This window comes from Lagenorhynchus albirostris, chromosome 6 (genome assembly GCF_949774975.1).
Source record: "Lagenorhynchus albirostris chromosome 6, mLagAlb1.1, whole genome shotgun sequence".
Classification (NCBI taxonomy): domain Eukaryota; kingdom Metazoa; phylum Chordata; class Mammalia; order Artiodactyla; family Delphinidae; genus Lagenorhynchus; species Lagenorhynchus albirostris.
The window spans coordinates 7,343,880-7,363,063 of NC_083100.1; the positions used below are offsets into that span (position 1 = coordinate 7,343,880).

The 19,184-nt window shown below is 42.2% G+C and overlaps 1 protein-coding gene across 6 annotated transcripts in view; it reads right to left on the bottom strand.

Moving 5' to 3' along the window:
* The window catches only part of GIGYF2 (GRB10 interacting GYF protein 2), a 124,481-nt gene extending 114,503 nt beyond the window's left edge, over positions 1 to 9,978 (bottom strand). For 2 of the 6 annotated variants that reach the window (XR_009541013.1, XM_060151830.1), the window contains exons 1-2: positions 9,898 to 9,978; positions 4,564 to 4,627 (exon numbers count right to left, since the gene is read on the bottom strand). The gene's annotated coding sequence lies outside the window, so the exon portion shown is untranslated. Of the gene's footprint in view, positions 1 to 4,176; positions 4,199 to 4,563; positions 4,628 to 6,692; positions 6,763 to 9,897 lie in introns of those variants that run through there. The other 4 variants (XM_060151832.1, XM_060151831.1, XM_060151835.1 and 1 more) reach the window with 4 other exon arrangements.
* Positions 9,979 to 19,184: the final 9,206 nt, after the last annotated feature.

Sequence of the window (19,184 nt, forward strand, 5' to 3'; positions counted from 1 at the left end):
GCTGGCACCTTAGCACCATTCAAATTAATGGCACCAAACTACAGTAGTCTTCACTGCCATGTGCCATATATTCACGAGAGGAAAAAAAGCCAGGTTTACTTAACAATGCCCTTTATAAAGCAGTAAAAACTATTAATTTTTATTAATCCTGGTCCCTGTGTACACAGCTTTCTAATATTCTTAACGTGATGAAATGAGAAGTACACATAAAGCACTTCAGCTGCACACCAAAGTCTCAAAGAAAAGCATTTATGTGACAGCTAACTGCTTCTGCTCATGAAACATCATATTGATTTGAAAGAGCTGACACACAAATTAAATTATCCAGACCTGGGTATATAGCAGACCTTTTTTTCAAAAATGAATGAAACAAGACTGTCACTTTAAGGAAAACAATTGATAGTACTTGTTGCCAATTATAAAACTTGAGCTTTCAAGCAAAAGTTAAAATTTTAGAAAACTTCTATTCATTACCATGAGCTTGACGAGTTTTTCTAGTACTTATACTTTCCAATAAGTAACGGCTTTTCTGATGGATGTTGATATTAATGAATGTTTTTTTGATACTGCATAATATAAAATATCCATTTAATGCACAAGATAAACCAACAGATTTTAATGTAATGTAATATAAAAGTGCACTGATATAATTCAAATTTCACATTGCAACTAAACTTTATAAACTACTACTTGTCTAATTTTAGTGTAATATCAAAGAAAATCTGCAATAATCTGAAAAAGCTCTTAAAATACTCCTCCCTTTTCCAACTACATACACATCTCTGTGAGGATAAATCTCCTGCACAGACTTCAACTAATACAATAAACAGCAACGGGTTGAATGCAGAAGCAGCTGTGAGAATCCAGCTGCCTTCTACAAAGCAAGTCATAAAAAGCAATTTGTGAAAAGGTAAAACAGTGTCACTCTTCTCAGCAAATTTTTTTAGAAATGTTTTAGAAAATAGGTATTTTTCATTAAAAATATATTTATGTTAACATGTAAAGAAACTATTGCTATTTTTAAATAAATTAATAAACCATTTTAAATTTCTCAATCTCATAAAGATAGATATATAACTGAAAAATCAAAAGCTCTTTGGGGTCCTCTAACTCTTAAGAAGGTAAAGGAGTCCTAAGATAAAAAGTTGCGAACATCTATCTCAGAGAAAGAGGAAAAAATGACAAATAAAAGAAATACATAAATTAACATAAAACGAACACACATACCCTGGAAAGCATATCAAGAGGCATAAAGTATCCCTAACAACAAGAACACCAAGATCCAAATAGGACACTTATTCAAAGAATATCTAGGGTTTTAAAAATGTATCTTTTCCAAGGACAGAGAAACTTTCCACATTTTGAAATTTACTTATATGACTTCTGACTGCCTCTACCACTAGGATGTAAGTCCCATGAAGATAGGTGTTTTGCTCACCACTATGGCTAGCCCAGCACCTGGAACGAAGAAGGTATTCAAATATTTGCTGGATTGAAAACAAAAAAAACGACAGAAGACTTAAAAACAGAACCCACCAAGGCCTCTATTCAAATTATAAAGATGACACTTTACAATCAAAATGTATCTATTTACATAGCAATAACAATCGTAACCACTACCATTTATTTACTATGTGCCAGGCATTGTATTGGGCATTTTACTTTTAATTCCCAAATCACCATGGGATATACTTTACAGTAAGGAAAATAAGCCTCCAAGAGGTTAACTTATTTATCTAAAGTTACAGGTAGTAAATGACAGAAAATTAAACCTACATTTCTCTGCTTAATAGCCACAAGCTTTTTCTCTACATACTGACATAGTGCTCAAAACTGCATGGTTACCTTTTTTTTTTTTGCCCCATTTCCTTGCAATTTTCAGGGGAATTCATTTTGTGGAAGTCCTTTTTCTCCTTTTTCCAATCTCCTTCTCTTTTCCACTATCCTCCAACTTCTACCCCTCTGCATCACTCACTTAAGCAATACAGTGAGCTCTCTAGTTGAGGAAGAGTATATCTTCTCATAACACACTATCAGAAACTTCATTAACAATGACAGAAGTAATATGAAAGATTACATAAAGAGTGTCAGATTCCAGAACATGAATTAAGGCTCTCTGACCCACTGATCTTGCAAGATGGCTTCAACCAGTTACTCAACTGGCCACGATTTGGGTAACAACATCTCAATTCCCAAGGGGCTAATCATGAAATCTGGATGTAACCATCTCTTCAAGGACTGAGCCATGATTTGCCAATTATTAAGTACCAAGACAGTACCTCTGCCAATTCTTTGTCAGTCTCTGCAAGCAAAGGACCAATACTGAAGTGGCCAGAGCTCCCAAGACTTCCTCCAGGTTCAGGACAACTAGAATAAAAGGAGCTTTGTTCCCAAAGAACATACTGGCCACAATATCACTACAAGAAAAAGCTATTACTGTTACTGCCATTCTCCCCACTGCTTCTGAACAATATATAAATGTTTCTCTTTTTTCCCCCCTTTTGGTGAAAGGAGAATAAAATTAGCAACCACTTAACTATTCAAGGAAAAATTACAATGCCATAAACATTACCATATCATTTGATAATCTCACCACAAGCCAATCTTTTCCAGAGAGGGATGCCCAGAGCCTGTGAAAGTTTTACACTGATGGTGTGGAAATCTTTTTAAGCCTCACAAAGCCCTACATATGCTTTACCTCAACATCCAGATTAAAGAATATGTACAACATGAGAAAGGACTCTTCCACCTTATAAATCAATTTAGCTGCAATCTGCTAAAGAAACCTTGGCTGGAAAAAAAAAAATCATAGGAGGTCACATCTGTGGTCTGTCATTCCATACATCATTCTATAATAGATCACTTTGATTAATAATTCCTATGCTTTGCGTCAAAATCTGGATACACTGATATACTAACATAACAAGATGTGAGTTATAAAAAATGACTTAAGCAATTAGATGCTACCAAGTACATACAAGCTACAAACAAAAATAAAGAGAACTTCAAAATGCTCCATTAAAAAAAAAAGTTTGCAGGGCTTCCCTGGTGGCGCAGTGGTTAAGAATCTGCCTGCCAATGCAGGATACAAGGGTTCAAATCCTGATCTGGGAAGTTCCCACATGCCGCGGAGCAACAAAGCCTGTGCACCACAACTACTGAGCCTGCGCTCTAGAGCCCGCGAGCCACAACTACAGAAGCCCGTGTGCCTAGAGCCCATGCTCCGCTACAGGAAAAGCCAACGCAATGAGGAGCTGGCCGCCACTAGAGAAAGCACGCACCCAGCAAGGAAGATCCAACACAGCCAAAAATAAATAATTTTTTTAGAAGTTTGCCTCAATATTACCTAATAATTCTAGTATACAAAAACATGTAATACAAAAGTTTATACTGTCTCCCTGATCCTTTCCCAAAAGTGAAAGTCCCTGCTACCATTCAAATAATGTGAATATAGATTCATATATAGAAGTCCTACCCTTCAAATTCTCTATGGCTTCCTCATAATCAAGTGTTACTTAATACTGTAAAAAGTACACAGAAATTAAAATTTTAACAGCAATCAATGAAAAATAAATAAACAATGAATTTTTCCACAAACTAAGTGTCTTATTTGCTTATGTTCATTTACTAAGCCTTTACCCTAGATGGTCCTCTGAACCCCCAAATCGAGAAGGTTTGTTAAACACTGCACTAGGAAGTTCCAAGAATGCTTGGTGAGACCTACTAGGCCTCATTCACCGAAAAGATACGCATATATTTTAACTCTTCAGGACATGGAAATTGAAACTGACAAGAATACAGGCATTTTTCTAGGAAAAGGAAAAACATCTAGAAGCTTCTGTGGGATTCTGCCTCAAAAAGGCTACATTCCACCTCCTCTGAGACCTGCCCCCACTCTTAGGAGTGGGACCTTTCAAGACCCCAACCCCATGGCCACACTAATTGGACCAATAATGGAAATTTGGACCAAGTTCAACCAATCAAATTTTCCCTCCCAGGAATCTGAAGTGGGGACACTGAGCTAATAACCAGTTGGCTAGTGGCACTAGAGCTTGAGTTTCTATGTGGCTCCAAGAATGAAGTAGCAATTTTCTTCTGTTTTTGTTAAAGCAGAAAAGACCAGAGTGTGGAAAGACAACTAAAGCAAGATATAAAGAGACAAGAGATGACACCTACTAGCCAGCAAGGAGAAAAGTGCTCTCTGGACCACCGTGTCTCCTGAATGCTTCCCATGGGGTTTCTGGTTCATGTCCTTCATGAAGCCAGCTGCTCTTGGGTGCCTTCAGGTACCTCCTTACCCTTCCCCTCAAAGCACTCCTCTTCCTGTTTCATACCATCAAAAAATCATTATGACAATTTAAGACACAAATTCACAACAGGATCAATGCAGAAAGGGTATGATTATTCTCACGGTTCATAAGGGATCTGAGTGGTACCAGAGAAGTTGTTTCTATCTATAACTTCAGGAGAAATAATAGGACAAAAATAACCGGAGCCTTAAAAGCAAAAATTATCTGTTTGCATAAGCCCTCAGGCTTTGTGCTTCCCTTCAAAACTCACCTGGTTCAAAAGTTCTGCTGGTTCACAGCAGGAGGTTTGAGCAGACTTTATTCAGGTCCTTTTAACACTGCAAATAATAAAAGTATTAAAGTAAATAACTCAGCAATCTCTTAGGAAACGTTAGAAACGTAATTTTTATCATGAATATGCTTTACAAGAAATGGATTCCAAACCTGGTTAAAATATTAGAATCACCTGATATGCTTATAATCTATATACCCTGTCCTAACATCTAAAGCGTCTCTCTCAGTAGCTCTGGAATGGGACTGAAAAATATATATTTTTAACCGAAGTTCTAAGTGATTCTGATGAAACTAAAAAATGAGCACCACCGTAGGGTTTCAGGAAATGATTATTTAGGGTTTTCATCCAAAACTACATTACAGGGATTTGGTATTAACTTTTTTAACATATCTGATAGAAAAACGACAGCTAGCAAGACGGCAATACAGCATGTATCTTATGCAAATAATCAATGAGCCCCAAGGTGTGACCACTGCCAAAACGTCCAAGGAGCAAAGCTCCAGATGTGCTTTCAGCTGCAAAATCACAACCTTCTTTTAATGCTCTGATGAGACAATATCTTAAAAATCCACAAGATGGTGACATTTCAAGTGACAAGGAGTGGACTGAAACAACAGCTCTAAGTGATTTCTTAGCTAAAATCAAATGATGCTTTGAAGGCTGCTACTAAAAAGTCAAAAAACAGTAACTAAAAATTAAAGTTGACAATTTTACTAACAGCAAGAAAGCAACTTGAAAAAGTCACTTCCACCTCTGATTTAATTTTTCAAAAAAGTAGCCATGTTACAATGTCCAAAAGGTCATCCAACTTTATCCACTGCACTCTACTTTTTATTTTTTGGCTGCGTTGGGTCTTCGTTGTTGCTCGTGGGCTTTCTCTAGTTGCAGCGAGCACAGGCTCTAGGCTCGTGGGCTCTAGAGCGCAGGCTCAGTAGTTGTGGCACGTGGGCTTAGCTGCTCTGCAGCAGATGGGCTCTTCCCGGACCAGGGCTTGAACCCACGTCCCCAAGCATTGGCAGGCAGATTCCTAACCACTATGCCACCAGGGAAGTCCTGCACTCTACTTTTTATAAGAGCAAGCAGAAGCAAAAGAGGGGAGAACTAGGTAATAAAAACTCTTCTCTGGGCCTAACTCAAGAGAATAAGCTCTAGGGTATCTCCTATTATTATAACTATAAATAAAGTTCAATTTCAATGAAACTCTGTAGTTACCAAGAAAATATAAAATTGTGTTCCTTAATTACTTGAGGTAAGGAAGTGTATCATACTTTGAAACTATTTTTATAAAATTAATTTTGGCCACTTAAGAGAATATTCTTGGGGCTTCCCTGGTGGTGCAGTGGTTGTGAATCCGCCTGCCAATGCAGGGGACACGGGTTGATTCCCTGGTCCGGGAAGATCCCACATGCCGCGGAGCAACTAAGCCCGTACACCACAACTACTAAGCCTGCACTCTAGAGACCGTAAGCCACAACTACCGAGCCTGCGTGCCACAAACACTGAAGCCTGCGTGCCACAAACACTGAAGCCCACGTGCCTAGAGCCCGCGCGCCTAGAGCCCGTACTCCGCAACAAGAGAAGCCACCACAATGAGAACGCAGCAGCGAAGAGAACGCACACAATGAGAACGCCACCACAATGAGCGCAGCAACGAAGACCCAACCAAAAATAAATAAATAAAATAAATAAATTTATTTTTAAAAAAGAGAATATCCTTTTGTTTTTCAAACCTCTCCCCTCTTCTCCATCAACCTCAAATAAAATTATGGGCAATCCAACAAAGGTATCATTCTGTATTCCTATATAATTAATCTAATATATTTCTCAGTTATCTGAGAGCATAAAAAATGATAAAATGCTATCCTGGTCAAGAAATATTAGGAGTCTAACTATAAGTACTTGACTGTGGAATAAAAATCTACTTATATTTTTAAAGACATGCAATTCTTCAGGGCATTAAAAATGAATGGAAATATTAGGACTTAATCACCATAAAATCCTAGTGGGGGTTAAGGACGAAAAAAAAACTTGGGTTCAGAGTTTTACAACAATCACCAAATAATGTTAAGTCTATTAGAACTGCTGAAGAAAACAGACATTGAACTTGCCTCTAATATACCTGGATTAACACCAACATAGGCTGTAGATTCAACCTAATGAGACTGGTCCCACTATAATCTATAAGAAATAGAATAAAACAGTACTGAAAATTTAGTCGTCAGGGGCTAACAGAGAATGGCAAATGAAGTCAGTCTTAAAAAATGGAACAAATCAAAGATCCTTTAGAAGGGCAAGGATAAACAGGACAGTAATAATCTGGTCACCCAAAATGGTTCTCCCAGATAGCAATCACTATCAATAGTGTCATCTTCCAGTGTGAAGGTCAACAAAAATATAGACATATGGAATACTAAAACGCAGAGTCATGAGAACAAATGAGCTGATATGACATTGGAACTGTGATTTCAAAAACTCACCAAAGGAACAAGAGAGAGAAATGCAATTCGTTAAAACACTATCTCCTCACTAGCATCACTATGCCTCCTCTTGGCCAAGGAGCTCCACTCACACCCTGAAGTCGCAATTCCTAACTTCTCATGATTTTCAGGCAAGCCAAGACAAATTCTTTTTCATATATGCAACTCACCAACAAAAGCATTTCAAAGCCAAAATATTAAATTCCTCAGATGAATTAAAATGAAAGAGGACATTTATGAAAGCTCAGTAATAAGAATATGGAGATAAGTTGAAAGAAAATCATAAAAAAATTTTTTCCAAGAAAAAGTCTACTACTATAAAATTAATTGAAGAACTAGTCTGAAAGGTCAAAGCTGAGGAATAAAAAACTCAGCACAGAAAGTTCTACACGTGTAAAATGATATAAAAGATATACAAACAAGTTAGTTGAACAGTCCCTGAGGAACTTAAAACTAGGCTGGACAACACAGAAATCATTAAGAGGAATTCTTTACCATTAAAAACAACGTGAGTTAATACACTTCTTCCAGGTTATATTCCTTAATGACCTGTGTCTAAATTTCAAAGGAAATTCATTTCCCTACATTTTCAAATATTCTGAAGTAATTCAAAGATCCTCTTCTTAGAAAGCAATTTCTTTTGAAAAATCCTTTTATCATCAATCTCATTTAAAAACTTTTACTTTTGAGAAAGCTATTTCATGACAATTTCCTGAAATACATTATATGAGCATCCTGAATTTTCCAAATTGGGGGAGGGGAAGGGTGTCATGTTGGAGGAAAGAGGTGTGGAAGAAGACTCCAGGGCAACTGAATAACCCCACTCATCTGAGAACCAGTGAGCTGGGTACACACTTCCTACTAGGTTCCCTAGTGATCATGCCTCTCTGGCTAGGCTTAGCCTCCATACTCTTCCCAGCCACACACGATCTGCTCCCACTTCAGTTTCTGCCTCAGGGTCTTTGCCCTCGCTTCCCTAGCCTGGAGCATTCCTCCTCCAGAGAGCCACAGAAATAGATCCTTTACCTGTGTCTGGTCTTCCCTCAAATATTAGCTTCTCCCCATGGCGTTCCCAGGGCACTCCTCCTAAAATTAACCCTCCCCCAGCTCCCTATTATCCTATTACCCTGTCTCATTTTTTTCCCACATCACTTATCACTACACTATATATCTTACCTAAGTATGTATTTATCTGTCTAGGAATGAGCTTCATGGAAACAGGAATTTTTGGTCTGTTTTGCTCCCAGCACCCACAGTGTAGTAGGATCTCGATATTCTTCAAACAAATGCACAAATGAAAGAATAAATGAATGGAAGCATATAGTCCCTTCTCCCTCTTCAGTCTCAAAATCCAAAAATGCTTTGTCCGGTATAGAAAAGGTTCAAAGTCCTTTCTTTTCTAGTGAATCACCACCATCACCATTGTATTCCCCAGTAGTAAATGTCAAAAAGACTGTGTGACATTTCTCCAGATACATACCACTTTTACTTTTTTTTCCTAGTGTCTTCTACTGAGGTAACATTTGATGTAACAGGAAAGTACATATTCCAATTTGAGCACTCTGAAAGCTGCTACACTAGTTAAAACACATAAAAACACCAACAAATGAGACAACGCTTTGTGTTCTAACCAAAACAGACAAACTCTGAAAGGCCAGAGCTGCAAATATTAGAAAGATGAAAGTTAATGTTCAGAAAGGATGACAATTTTTTTTAATCTAGAAAATCACTAGATTCTAAAAAGGAAATACTATGTAAGGAAAGAATATCTTCCATGCATACAAACTGGGAATCAAAACTGCCTATAATCCAAGGTATTTAACATTGACTAAGTATAATCCAAGGTATACAACACTGGATAAGAATCTGCTCACAGGTTCTGGCCCCTTCCTCAATTTCTTGCAAGTTAAACTGAAATACCTTTCTTACAGAGAAATTAGGTGTGCTTAAGTGCTCTTTCAAGGAAAGAAAAAATTTAAACAAAAACAACAGTGCTAGATAAATGCAAAGCAACGTTACTGCTTCCCAAACACAGTCACACAACCTGCTTTCTTGACACCCCCCCTTCTCTGGTCGCTTGGTTTATGTTTCAGCCACAAAACTGAAATATTCTGAGTGCTTCGTGGGGAAATACTGTCACTTAAGGCTAATGCCCATTTCAACCTAATGTGAATGATGTTCGGGTCCCAAAGCTGCCATGGGTTCTACCTTCCCAACCTCCGTCCCAGGTTCCGATCATGGATCCACCTGGCTTCAGGCCTGGTCCAGACCCAGTCCTCTCGCCACGGAAGGAATCTCCCCAGTGCAGATGCTCGGCGAGGAAGGCAAGGGCGCATCTCCCAGAGGCCAGGTGTGGGGAGGAGCGCGGGCAGGAACAGCTGTCTGGCCGCAGCAGCTGTTACCCCGGGCACCCCGAGGCTGGGCGGGTGGCTGGCCCCGAGGACCAGGTAGTAGAAGGCGAGCCCTCTGGCCCTAAGCAAGCCGGCCTGACACTGGCCATCCCACCACCCTCTTCCCTTCCTCGGCTCCCACTGCGATGCCAACGGGCCCCGGAAGAAGGGGCTCTCCAGCTCGGCAGCCGAGACGCGCCCGGGCCCGGCTTGCCCCCGGCCGGGGAGTCACTCCGACCCCGCACCTGAACTGTCCCTTCGCCTGACGCCCGAGCCGGCCGCGGCGACTGCCGGGCGGCCTGGGGGTGTCCATGCGGCTGGGCCGGGTCAGGCCAGAGCGGCGGGGAGGCGAGCGCGGGCGGCAGGCCCGGGAGACCCAGGCGGAACGGCGGAGCCGGGGCGCGGAGCGGAGCCGGGCTGGGGAGCGAGACCGAGTCACTGGTTACCTGCGGTCCGGGACAGGGAGTCTCTCAGAACCCAAGTCAGTCCTCAGCCTCAACAACACAAGATGGCCGACACGTCCCCACGCACGTCACGTGACAGCGTGCTCGTTCCGCCACGCCCCCTGCTCTGCCCTCGCCCCGCCTCCCCTCCCTCCCATTTTCTCCAGCCTCCCACGACATCCTTCCTTTCCGCAGCCTCCCTCCCTTCTTTCCCGGGCACGCCCCTGCCCGAGCCCCGGATGTCAGGCTGGAGGAGGGCGGGGCCGCGGCAGGGCGCAAGCGCCTACGAGTCCTTTGGCCGGCGCTCCCTGCCTGCCCTTGAGTTGAGTAGAGTTGGTGTCCAGAGCTGGAGCTGGGCCAAGCGCCGTGTGACTCACCGTCTTCTGCGCCCAATCCAGAGCCCATTGGCAGTTCAAAAAGCTCTGCATCATTTAGGAGCTGATTTTCCACACCAGAACTTTTAAACAGGTTTTCATCCAGCATTTTCCTGCCCGTTTGCCATCCTAGAGAAAATAGGGAAGTGACAAAAGCTGAGGTTCAAAGCAGTTTGTCTGCTTGTTAACGGTTCCGGAAAAACTGAGAATTCATTCTAGATTCTTGGAATGTGACAGCAGGGGAGGACTTTAGAGCTCCAGCTCCGTCCTAGTGCATCCGGGACTATAATTCTTTGACCTAAAAATCTCCCAATTGGGGGTTGCCAAATGAAATACAGGCCACCAGCGATATCAGGGACATAACTTACACTAAAAGATTATTCATCGTTTTCCTGAAATTCAAATTTAAGTGAGCGCCCTTTATTTTTTTTCTATATTAATTTATTTATTTATTTAACTTTATTTTTGGCTGCGTTTGGTCTTCGTTGCTGCGCGCAGGCTTTCTCTGGTTGTGGCGAGCAGGGGCTACTCTTCATTGCGGTGCGTGGGCTTCTCACTGCGGTGGCTTTTCTTGTTGTGGAGCACAGGCTCTAGGCGCCTGGGCTTCAGTAGTTGTGGCGCACGGGTTTAGCTGCTCCGCGGCATGTGGGATCTGCCTGGACCAGGCCTCGAACCTGTGTCCCCTACATTGGCAGATGGATTCTTAACCACTGCGCCACCAGGGAAGTCCGGGTACCCTGTATTTTTATTTGGTACATCTGGCAGCTCTACTCTTCTCAGGTCATCCCGTTCTTTCCTTGTGCCTCCAACCTCTTTCTTATTTATGGGATCCTTCCCATTAGCTTTTAAAAATACTCAAATGTCTTTCATCTTAAAAGTTAATGTTAAAAACTCCAATTCCCCCTCCAACAACCTCCCTACCTCTCTGTTCCCTTTCAAAGCCAAACAGCACAAAAGAGGTGTGTATAAGCACTTTCCTGATTCCCACACCGGGCAAGCAATCATCGACCGTTCTAATGTGGCTTCTATACTGACCCATCCACCAATTGCTTGCTCTAAGGACACATCAACCTACAGGTAGATAACTGGAATTTTTCAGTCCTCATCTTGACTTAGTGTTTTCCTGTCTTCATTGTGATTGACCACTCCCTACTTTCAGAAATACATTCTCCCTTGACCTTTATGCTGTCTCTTGCTGCTCAAAGTGATCAACGGACCAGCAGTATCAGCCTCACTTGGAAGCTTGTTATAAACACAGAATCTTGAACAGATCCTTCACAGTCCCATTCTCCTGAACTCTAGAATCACCCACATTGCTCCCCTCCCCTTCCTCTGTCCCCTTAATTTAATGCTCCGGATATGCCCATGTATGAAGGTCCTCAAATATGCTAATTTGTTTTAGCCTTTGCACATGCTGTTCCCTCTTGTCATGATGCCATTCCCAACACTTACGCCATTTCTCACCAACCTGCATGACTCCCGCTCATCTTTAGAAGCCTAAATCATGTGTTATTGATGTGGCTTAACATGCCACATCTCTGATGCTATGCCACCTGTGCTGGTAATTTTATATATGTATAAAATACACATATACAAAATTATATATATGGTATAATTTACCTATAGTAAATTTAGTATTTTTAGTATGCAGCTTTGCAACTTTTGACACATTTATACAGGTGTGTATAACTACTACTAAAATCAAGGTACAGAATAGTCCTATTGCCCACAAAAGTTCCCCCAACGATCCTTTGTAGTCAGCCCTAACACCTACTTCCAGCCCCTGAAAACATTGTTCTGTTTTCTCTCCTTGTAATTTTGCTTCATGATGTCATATAGATAAAACCATAGAGCATGTAGCCTTTTGAGACTGGCTGCTTTACTTAGCATCATACATTTGAGATTCAGCCACACTGTTGCATGTTTCAGTACTTTCTTCTTTTTTACTGCTGAGTAGTATTTCCTTGTATGTATGCACTATATTTGTTCATCCATTCCCCAGTTGAGGAACATTTGGATTGTTTCCATTTGGGGAGATTATGAATAAAGCTGCTATGTTCACATGCTGGTATTTGTGTGAACAAAGGTTTTTATTTCACTTGGGTAAATACCTAGGAATGAAATGGATGGTTATGTGGCAAATGTTTGTTTAACTTTGTCAGGAAGTGCCAAACCATTTTCCAGAGTGCCTTAGCCATAATTTTAGCCCTAAAGTATAAGCTTTCAGAGAGCAGGAAACAAATTTAAGGCATGATGATGATGGTGATGATAAAAGCTAATGGAATCCCATGCTTTTAACCATTACACATACTGCATTACTCAACTTTGCATCCTCAGCAGCTGGCATTGTCCAGGTACACAGTAGATACTCAAAAAATACCTATAAAATCAAATAAATTCTTGATTACCTACTCCTCAGGAAGGGCGCTTTTCTTCTTTTATTCACTCTGACTCTCCTATGTTTCATCAAATAGTAGTTGTAAAATTACAGCAGTAGACTCTGCCTGCCCCAGTCAGGGATAATAACAAAGTTTCAGCTTTATTGTAACATTGATAGAAGCAGAGAAGTTGAAAATAATAGATCATTAGGGAGAGGGAGGAGTAAGAGTTTAGCTCAAAATAAATTTAATTTGTAAGGAACACCGGTTGATCGACTGTGACAGATGTATTTTTCTAAAGAAAATACAACAACATCTGTTCAACAACATCTGTTCAACATACTCCTATAGAACCTTGCCACTACCCTCTCTAGAGGTAGTCTAATTCCCCTCCCCTCAAGCCCTTATAACCAATAGACCGTGGTAGAAGTGAAATGAGATGACTCCAATGCTAGACCATAAAGGCTATAGAGCTTGTTTGCTCACAGCCTCTTTTGAAGCAAGAGCTGATGTATGGTTAAGTCCAAATGCCCTGAGGGTGCCATCCTGCAAGGGAACCCAAACAACAAGGAGAGGCCCAAGTGACTAGCCCCTTCAATAGCCCCAACTAAAGCCCCAGCATCAACAGTCGTACACTTGAGTGAAAATTGCCACCAGATGATGCCAGCCCCAGCTGTCGAGTCACACCCAGGCATCCGAGCCCAAGACATCATGAAGCAGAGACAAGCATCCTCACTGTGCCTTGTCTGAATTCCTGATCCACCAAATCCATGAGTATAATAAAATAGTTGTTTTAAGCCACTAAATATTGGGATAATTTGTTACACAGCATTAGTGACTGGAACATCATCGTTATAGATTGAATTGTGTCCCCCAAAAGATATGCTGGCCTGCTAACCTCAGAATGTACCCCAGGATGTGACCTTATTTGTAGATAGGGGTTTGAGGTAGTTAAGCTAAAATGAAGTCATTAGGGTGGGCCAAAATTCAATATGACAGATGTCCTTATAAAAAGAGTATATCTATACACAGACATGCATGCATAGAGAGAGAACTCCATGTGAAGATGAAGATAGGAAACCAGGTGATATTTCTACACCCCAAGGAACACCAAAGATTGCCAGCAAACCACCAGCGGCTGGGAGAGAGGCATAGAACAGATTCTTCCTCACAGCCCTCTGAAGGAACCAACCTGGCCAACACCTTGATCTTGGGCTTCTATCGTCCAGAACTGTGAGACAATGAATGTCTGTTAAGCCACCCCGTTGGCGGTACTTTGTTACAGCAGACCTAGAAAACTAATACAATCATCCAAAAATTTAAAGAGGCAGTTTGAAATGAAGGAGATTAGAGGGGGTCAGAGCTAAAAATCTGAGAGTCACCCATAGAGAGGAGATTTTTGAAATCCTGGGGAATCACTGCAACTGCAGTGATTACCAGCAACTGCAGAGAGGAAAAGTATGGAGTTAAGGCAGGCTCTTGGGAAGAAAAGGTGTAGCTGGTGGACAGAGAGAAGTTACAGGTAGGACCCGGTAGAAGCAGGAACCAGTCTCAGAACAGAGGGAGGAAGAGATTGATTGGCAATGCCAAATCTGCAGTTATCAAGGAGTCTGGGGCTGGGGATCAGAGGTGTCTATGGAGCAGGGAGAACAGAAGATTAGGAAAGAGTAGGTGATGAAGAAGGGAGGACGCAGAAATTTTAAAGTGGATAAAAAAGGTGGATGGATTCATCAGTGGAGAGGGCAGTACCGCTCAGATTGGTACCCAAAATAATAGTGTTGGGTACACAGCTGAAAAGCAAAGAGAAAACACAAGGAAGAGAGTGTGGGAAGAGAGCGAGCCAGAGAGCACAGCAAACATCAAGGAAAAGCTGCTCAGATGATAACTATGGAAACAGATCCATTTTTGTGTTTGAAAAAATTTTTATTATAAAAGTACTTGCATATTTTAAATTAGTTTTTTTAATTTCCAACCTCCAGATGTATACCAAGAAAATTAAATCATAAAAACTATCTTGGAATACAGGTGACTGCCCCGCGATGTGTCCCAAAATGTTATTCGTTTTCTCCTGAGTCTTGCATATTTAGGATTTCATACTTTCACTGTCCTAAAGAGTTTCCACATGCGTGTTCAACTGCTCTTCTCACTTTCTTTCTGGTCAGAGAGTCTCCTCTCTTTTTTAGTAACTGTTATTAACAGTTGCAGTAGTAAAGCAGTGCATGTTTTTTTTGTTTGTTTTATTTTTTTAACATCTTTATTGGAGTATAATTGCTTTACAATGGTGAAGCAGTGCATGTTTACAGTTTGAAATTTTTTTAGAGTTCAAAAACATATAAAGGAAAAAATTTAAATCCCCCCCAGACCTACCCAGGACCCTTAGGTTCTCTCCTCTTTCAAGTAACCCACCGGTGACAGTTTCTTGTATGGCTTTCTCCAAAATGTTGTATAAATAACAAGCATGATGTACTTCTTAGTTCTCAGCACCACCAAGAGCTGAGGATACAAGCAGTTTGACCTAAAATCTACTTGGCCACTGACCTCATGCAGCTTAGCTGACATGCGCAGAGACATGGCTTTCTATCTCTCATGTAAAACAAAACAAAACACCTGAGCAGTACTGCGCATGCTGCTCTGCTCCTGGCCTTTTTCAAGAATACGTCATGGGGCCCTCCACATACTTTTCATTGGCTGCCTAGCAGTGATTATTTACATGGATGTATCATAATGCACTTAACTGCCCCCCTGCTGATAGACATCCTGATCGTTTCCATTATTTTTGCTAAAACAAACAATGCAATAACAAGTATCCCTTTAAACATACACTTGTTCATGTTTCTATTTACCTATAGGATAAATTCCCAGAGGTAAGAATCCCTGGGTCAAAGCTCATGAGTATCTCTGCAGCAGACATCTGCCATTCTTTCACAACTGTTCTGCATCTGAAGTATGTTCCCATGTTTGGGGGAAATAAGCATCTTGGTGGGAGACAGAGCTCACCTCCCCTTACAGAAGACAAATGGTCCAGATCCTAACCCTTCCCATCTCCAACACGTGGGCGAGTGACTGGGCTCAGCCTCAGACTCTGAATCTGGAGTAAGCACCTGAAGAAGCAGGACACCCCAAAGTTCTTATCAGCCAGGGCAGGGGCACCAGGCCTGGCTTGTTCCCATGGCGTGCTTTCGGCTGTAGTGCCCAGCCACCTGGCCTCCTGCCTGTTTTCTTAGCGTGGTCCCCCAACCCCGCTAGTGATTCTGCGAGTTCCTCCTTGTCTTTTCAATCAATTCTCCTGTTGAAATCAGTCCGCTTAGCTTCTGTTACTTGTAATTAAGAACCCTGACTGATTCTGCAGTAGCCAGCCTCCACGATGGCTCCCAATAATTCTGACCAGTCGGACTGACCTGTGTAACCAGTAGGATATTATGGAAATGATGGAACGTGCTTTATTTACTTATTTATTTATTTTGGCTGCACAGGCTCTTCGTCACGGCGTGCGGACTTCTCCAGCTGCAGTATGTAGGATCTTAGTTCCCCGACCAGGGATCGAACCCAGGCCCCCTGCATTGGGAGTGCAGAGTCTTAACCAATGGACCACCAGGGACGTCCCAATAGACAGTGATTTCTGAAACCTGGTCTTAAAAGACATTGCAGCTTACCCCTTTCTTGTATCACTTACTTTGAGGGAAACCAACTGCTATGCTGTGAGGACACTCTAGCAGTCCAGTGGAGAGGTCCACGTGGCAAGTAACCGAGGCTTCTGGCCAACAGGCAACACCAACTTGTGAACCACATGAGTGGTGGATGAAATCTTCCAGCCCCAGTCAAGCTTTTAGATGGCAGCAGCCCCAATTGGCGTTTTGACTTCTCATGAGAGACCCTGAGCTAGAACCCAGCGAAACCACTTCTGAATTCCTGACCCACAGAAACTGTGTAAGATAATAAATGTTAATTATTGTTTTAAGCCACTAAGTTATGGGATGATTTGCTAAAGCAGAAATAAATGACAAATACAATTTAAAATTTTAACAGTCTACCAGATTGCCCTTCCAAAGGACAACAGCAATGTACACTCCCACCAATACCAAGTGGTAGTGTGTCAAAAGCTACTGGTGTTGGAAAGGAGAGGAAGGGAGCGGGGAAACTGACCCCCGATAAGGTCCCATCTTCAGCGCCTCCCTAAGTTGTAGAATTGTAAGTTGGCCCCCTAGAACCAGTTGGCCTCCCCCGCAACCAGTCAGGCTGGTGGGTAGGGATGTGGCCAGAATCTGGCCTGATGTACAAGCAGGGTCATCGAGGAGAAATCTGAGCAGGGACAAGGCCACAGGTGTCAGGTCACACGACCAGGCCAGGAGGGCTCAGCAAGTGTCAGCTGCAGGGGCGTGGCAGGTGAACAGGCAGATTGGCAGAAATCTCTCCAGGCTGGTTGGGAAAGGAGACTCAAAAAAACAGAGGAGCTAGGTGAGTGGGCATCTGGGCTTGGGGCTAAGGCAGCAGCCAGGACTGAGCGTTTCTGGGCCACCCTGGCCTGCAGTCCCTCGCATGTGACTTTAAAGACCCAGGGCTCAGAAGGAGACAGAATTGTAGCAGTGCAAGGTAGAAGACAGAGAGGGGACCCGTATGTCCTGAGCACTAAATATATGCCAGGGATGGAATCTGCCAGGTAGACAATCACCATTCCCACTTTACAGAAGAGGAAACGGAGGCTCAGTGAGGCTACGTTACTAGCCTAGTAACTGATTGCAAGTCCTATTACATCACACAGTCTCCAGGGCAGAGGCAGAACTGATTTGTTTGTTGGTGTTCCCTATTTCTCAGTCAAAGGGGGGCCTTTGGGGAGTAGACTCATCACCTTTCCAGTGAGACAGATGTCCACGCAATCTCTGCTGTCCTCACTTTCAGAGCTGTCCTCTCAGGCTAGGCTCCCATGTCAGGTGCTTAGAAGGTCCCTGAGTCAGTGGCAGTGGTCTTCCCTTGCCCATCTCTGTCTGCTCCAACAAACTTGGTACGTCCTTGTGAAACAAACGTGCACGTGCGGTGGGAGTTTGTCACATGCGAGGCAGCGTACTAGGCCTACAGCAGTAAGGCAGTTTCTGCCCTTCAAAGAGTCCGTAGTCCAAAGAAGGAAGAAGAGAAGAAAAGAGAAGGATACTGCATAATGTCATAAGGATTACAATAGAGAAAAACTTAGGGTGAAATGGGAACCCCGAGAAGGGACACCTAGGCTGCAAGCATTAAGAAAGCTTCCTGAAGATAATCTCTTAGCTGAGTCACAAACAATGAGAAATAGTTTGCCAGGGGAAGGGAGGGAGTGCCAGGCACAGGGAACAGCATGTGCAAAAGTCTGGAGGAGTGGCGCTTTCTAGGAACTGCTAGGTATTGCATATTCCGGGAGTGTACCATTTGGAAGGGAGCGGGAAGGGCAAGAGATGAAGCAGCAGGCGGTGAGCAGGGCCCAGATCCTGAAGGTGGGGAACCAAAAACTGAAGGAGAGATGTTAGCTACGGTCCACAGTTTATTAAGGTTATTCTAACGGCAGTTTGGACAGTCAGGGCCAAATGATGGCAGGGAAACCAGTTCGGAGGCCACTGTAGAGACCCAGGAAAGAACCAATGAAGGCCATGGCCATGGAGATGGAGGATGGCAACTGTGGGTAAGAAGCGTGAAGGGAACACGATCTATAGGACTTCATGACCAAGAGGGGGCAAAGAAGTGCTGCCTCTGGTCTTTGTAGTTCCATAACCCAATATTTGTCCATTTTTTTCCCTTAAGTTCTTTTGTGTTACATTTTCTACCATTTGCAATCACGAGGTTTTAGCTCTTACATGGCTCTAGTTGTCCACAGAGGGAAATGGACATTTGAAGTAATTATACTGCTGTCTCCATTCCTTCCTTCCTTCTTTTTTCTTTTCTTTTCTTTTTAATTAATAGATTTTATTTTTTGGAGCAGTTTTAGGTTATAGAAAAACTCAGCAGAAAGTTCAGAGTTTCATATACGCCTCTCCTCCCTCCCCCTCCAGTTTCACCTATTATTAATATCTTGCATTAGTGTTGGTACATTTCTTACAACCGGTGTGCTCATATTGACCCATTATTATTAACTGAAGTCCATAGTACCATTAGGGTCCACTCTTTGTGTTATACATTCTATATGGATTTTGACAAATGTATAATGACCATTATAGCATCATATGGAATGTTTCACTGCTCTAAAAATCCCCTATTCATCCCTCCCTCCCTGCCCTAACCCCTGATAACCCTAATCTTTTCACTCCCTTCACAGTTTTGCCTTTTCGAGAATTTCATATAGTTGGAATCATATACAACGCAACCTTTCCAGACTGGCTTCTTTCACTTAGCGATATGCACTTAAGTTTCCTCCATGTCATTTTGTGACTTGATAGCTCATTTCTTTTCAACAGTGAATAATATTTCTTTTCATCACTGAATTAATATTCCACTGTATGGATCGACCACAGTTTGTTTATCCATTCACCTGTTGAAGAATACCTTGGTTGCTTCTAAGTTTTGAGCTATGAATGAA